Below are 5,000 nucleotides of genomic sequence, written 5' to 3' on the forward strand. Positions count from 1 at the left end.
TGTGTGTGTGTGTGTGCGTGTGTGCGTTTTCCTTTCATGAAAACTTCTATCATCTGAGCACTAGTATTTCTTCTTAAATCTTTTATATGGTTTCCACATTGTACACCATGTGTACATACATATATATACATACATACATATGCAAAGTAGACCACTTGGAAAAAGAAACTAACAAAGCAGAGCGCTTTCGTATATTACACTGAAAGATATAATATACAAAAGCGCTCTGCTTCGTTAGTTTCTTTTTCCAAGTGGTCTACTTTGCATAAGTGAACACACGTACCTGTGTTCTTGTTAGCATATATCTATAGATATATATATATATATATATATATATATATATATATATACATATATATATATATATATATTGCATACACACACTTTTCCCTCTTATATGGAGGGGGGCCAATCTGCTTTCCACTCCCTCTCCTTTATCTCTCTCTTTTTCCTCTCTCTCCTGTTCTTCGTCTCTATCTCCCCTACCCCCCCCCCCTCTCTCTCTCTCTCTCTCTCATTCCAATCTTGAGTTAAATTTTTTTCCAAACTTAGTTATAATTTCCCTCAACTTCCTTCAAGACTCGTCCTAAGATTTTTCGTTTTTCTAAATTGTTATTCTTTCTATCTGTCCTTCTCCTTCTCTTCGCTCTCTCATGAAGAGGAGGAGGAGGAGGAGGGAGAGGAGGAGGAGGAGGAGGAGGAGGAGGAGGAGGAGATTAGATTCGACGAAAGATCGGTTTTCTCCTTCTCCTCTTTCTCCTCCTCTTCTTCCTCCTACCCCTCCTCCTCCTCCTTCTCCTCCTCTTTCTTTTCCTCCATCTCCTCTTTCTCCTCCCCCACCTCCTCTTTCTCCTCCTCCACCTCCTCTTTCTCCTCCTTTACCTCCTCTTTCTCCTCCTCCATCTCCTCTTTCTCCTCCTCCACCTCCTCTTTCTCCTCCTCCACCTCCTCTTTCTCCTCCTCCACCTCCTCTTTCTCCTCCTCCACCTCCTCTTTCTCCTCCTCCACCTCCTCTTTCTCCTCCTCCACCTCCTCTTTCTCCTCCTCCACCTCCTCTTTCTCCTCATCTACCTCCTCCTTCTCCTCCCCCACCTCCTCTTTCCCCTCCTCCACCTCCTCTTCCTCCTCGTCCACCTCCTACTTCTCCTCCTCCACCTCCTCTTTCCCCTCCTCCACCTCCTCTTTCTCCTCCTCCACCTACTCCTCCTCCTCTCTCTTTCTTTTCCTCCTCTTTCTCCTCATCCTTCTCCTCATCCTCCTCATCCTCTTCGGCGTTTTTGTCATTGTCTTCGCTGTTGTTATCGTATTTCTTCTTCTTTTTCTTTTTATTCTTCTTCCTCCTCTTCTTCTTCTCCTTCTTCTTCCTCTTCTTCTTCTTCTCCTTCTTCTTCTCCTTCTTCTTCTTCTTCCGCTTCTTCCGCTTCTTCTTCTTCTTCTTCATCTTCTTCTCCTTCTTCCTCTTCTTCCTTTTCTTTTTACCCTTCTTTTTCATTTTCTTCTTCAATTCCTTCTTCTTCTTCTTCTTCTTCTTCTTCTCCTTCTTCTTCTTCTTCTTCTTCTTCCTCTTCTTCTCCTTCTTCTACTTCCTCTTCCTCTTCTTCATCTTCCTCTTCTTCTTCCCTTCTTCCTCTTCTTCCTTTTCTTTTTATCTTTCTTTTCAATTTCTTCTTCATTTTCTTCTTCTTCTTCCTCTTCTTCTTCTTCTTCTTCTTCTTCTTCTTCTTCTTCTTCTTCCTCTTTCTCTTCTTCTTCTTCTTCTTCTTCTTCGTCGATTCAGGTGACTTTCCTTTTGTCGTTCCTCCCCCCCCCCTCTCTCTCTCTCTCTCTCTCTTCTTCTTCTTCCTCTGTCTGTCTGCCCCTACCTCTGTCTACTATATCTGTCTGTTCTTGTTTCTGTCTACCTGAATCTCCTATCTGGCTGCCCGTCTACTGTCTACTCTATCTCTCTATTCTTGTCTCATTCTGTCTCAGCCTCCTTTCTGTCTATGCCTCTTATCTCTCTCTCTCTCTCTCTCTCTCTCTCTCTCTCTCTCTCTCTCTCTCTCTCTCTCTCTCTCTCTCTCTCTCTCTCTCTCTTCCCTATCTATCTGCCCCTGTCTACCATCTCTGTCTCTTCTTATCATCTACCTAACTCCCCTGTCCTTGACTACTATCTCTGTCTATTCTTATTTCTGTCTACCTGAATTCTATAGCTGTGAGGACCATTTTGTGTGTGTGTGTGTGTGTGTGTGTGTGTGTGTGTGTGTGTGTGTGTGATTTACCTTGGTCTTTGGATCACGTGTTGGACTCGTGATCGACAGCTATTTTCCTCCCAGAAGAGAGCTCAGAGCTCGAACGACCGATCTATGGGTAATGCTTTGACCTTACACGCACACACACACACACCCAACTCCCCGCCCACGAGTTGGAGTAACGACTTGAAGCGCAGCGATACTGAAATTATTTTCAGCCCTGGGCAGGATTCGAACCCGGACCGCCGTAGTGACAGTTTGGGACTCTACCAACTCCACCACCGAGTCATGTGTGCGCGCGCATGCAGGTAGAATTGCACTCAAAATTTAATATAAAAATCACCTCCAGCGGACGGAAAATTCCCCCAACATCTCCCGCCCAAACTGTCCTCCGAGAAATATTAACTCATTAATACTGGCCACCTGCCCGCCCGCCCATCTCCTGGAACACGCGACTGACTGCACGCTAGCTAGCTTTCGTTATATTGCTTCGCTGCCTAAATGATCGCTTTTTATTGGGTTATTTCTTTGTGATAACAATAATATTGACATAAAATAATCAAACATGGGTACCCACCAAGAAGACAGAAAAAAAAAAACCGCGCGACGATCTTACAAGAACGCTAGCCACAACAAAACGGAGACAAACTCGTTTAGTCCCCTTAGACGCTGATTGGCTGACGTATAAAGTGGGCGGAGTCATGCAAGTCGAAATCCGTCATGAACGATACATTGAGACTGAACGTAATACATCGCTCAGACGCTCACTGACACTTCACGAAAATAGCCGACCCGAACTTGACGCAACATTCTGCAAAGTCATCGCATATTTCTTATAACTCTGTGAAAGATGCCCACGGTATTTTTGTCACGTTTTGAAGAATAACAAAATAATAATAATAATAATAGTTATTAGCTCTACTAGAAATGAAGTAAATATAATCAATAGTAAGGACAGAGACGAGGGCGAGTTATCGACAACAAAAGTTTCTAAAGACCACAGTGTACTTTCTCAAACAATTGGAAAGTCGCAGTCAGCGTTGCAGACGACTTCACTGTTGCCACGCAAGTGGCGTAGCCAATAAAGACAGCAACTGTTAAATGAATACAAGAAATCAAATATTATCAAACTAAATTATAGCAATTAAAAATTCCCCCGAAAAATGAATAATAATAACAACAGCAGCACTACTGTTTTAATGACAAAAGCATTTAGTTTGTTCACAATTTACAATACCATAGTTCTGTACATATTCGATATTAGACACCTGAATAAAAAAAAAATACTACAAACCTCTACGCATTTGTCCAAACCTGCATTCGCCCGCACCATATACCAACCGTGTGATTCACCTTGGTCTTTGGATCACGTGTTGGACTCGTGATCGACAGCTATTTCCCTCCTGAAAGAGAGCTCTGATCTCATGACTGATCTATAGGTAATGCTGTGACCTTACACGCGCACACACGTTCCCAACTCCCCGCCCACGGAGTTTGAGTAACAACTCACAGCGCAGCGATACTGAAATTATTTCAGCCCTGGGCGGGATTCGATCCCGGACCTCCGTAGTGGCTGCCGGGAACTCTAACCACTGCGCTACGAGGTGTGTATGTGTGTGTGTGTGTGTGTGTGTGTGTGTGTGTGTGTGTGTGTGTGTGTGTGTGTGTGTGTGTGTGTGTGTGTGTGTGTGTGTGTGTACAACTTCCTCTCACACTTTTCATTCAAGTGAGTTTTTATGTTGGTCGTATATTATTACGAGGTGCAGCCCCAATAATAACAAAATATTATTATATCTATCTGAAGAAAATTTCTATATTTAGCTGGACCATCGCTCCACTCTCCTCCTCCTCCTCCTCCTCCTCCTCCTCCTCCTCCTCCTCCTCCTCCTCCTCCTCCTCCTCCTCCTCCTCCTACACCCTGGCCCACCAGACTAGTATCTACATTCAATGCTCTGCATGTGTGGATGCAAAGTTAAGATCAAGTATGATAGAAGAAGAATGGAAAATAAACAAAATTAAAAGATGGACGGGCGCGTTGCGTTCTGTACGTTATCACGCCTCTTCTCCCTCCCACCATTCTTCCTCTCCGTCCTCCTCCTCCTCCTCCTCCTCCTCCTCCTTCCCTCACCTCCCTCCTTCCTTTCATTCTTCCTCCCTCCCTCCCTCCTTCTCCCTCCCTCCTACTTTTCCTTCCCTCCCTCCCTCCCTCCCTCCCTCCCTCCCTCCTGCCCATCATCCTCTTCCTTCTCCTCCTCCCCTCCCTCTCGTCCCGTCTCCCCCTACCTCTCCGTCCTCCTTCCCTCCCTCCCTCCTCCTCCTCCCTCTCTTCTTCCTCTCCTTCCTCCTTTCTTATTCCTTTCCTCCCTCCCGCTAATTCTCTTCTTCCTCCTCCTCCTCTTCCTTCCTCCCGCCGCTCTTCCTCTTACCTCTATCTTTCCTCTTCTCCCCTCCTTCCTCCTCCTCTCCCTCCTCTTCGTCCCCCCTCCCGCCCCTTCTCCCCCTCCCTCCCTCGTACCTCTCTCCCCTCCCTCCCTCCCTCCCACTCCATCTCCTCCTCCCTCACTTCTTCCACTCCCTCCTCCTCCTCCTCCCTCACTTCTTCCACTCCCTCCTCCTCCTCATCATCATCATCACCATCATCATCATGATCATCCCTCCTCCCTTCCTCCTCCTCCTCCTTCTCTCTCTCTCTCTCCCAGCTCTTCCTCCTCCTCCTCCTTCCCTCCTTCCTCTCCTCCTCCCTCTCTCCCGCCCGCCCTTTCACCTCCT

The 5,000-nt window shown here is 46.1% G+C and overlaps 1 protein-coding gene across 1 annotated transcript in view; it reads right to left on the reverse strand.

Moving 5' to 3' along the window:
* Positions 1 to 5,000, reverse strand: part of LOC143028976 (alkaline phosphatase, tissue-nonspecific isozyme-like) — a 36,080-nt gene that overhangs the window by 21,645 nt on the left and 9,435 nt on the right. The window lies entirely within an intron of this gene.

Source organism: Oratosquilla oratoria, chromosome 10, assembly GCF_046742065.1.
Source record: "Oratosquilla oratoria isolate Oo_2021 chromosome 10, ASM4674206v1, whole genome shotgun sequence".
Taxonomy (NCBI): domain Eukaryota; kingdom Metazoa; phylum Arthropoda; class Malacostraca; order Stomatopoda; family Squillidae; genus Oratosquilla; species Oratosquilla oratoria.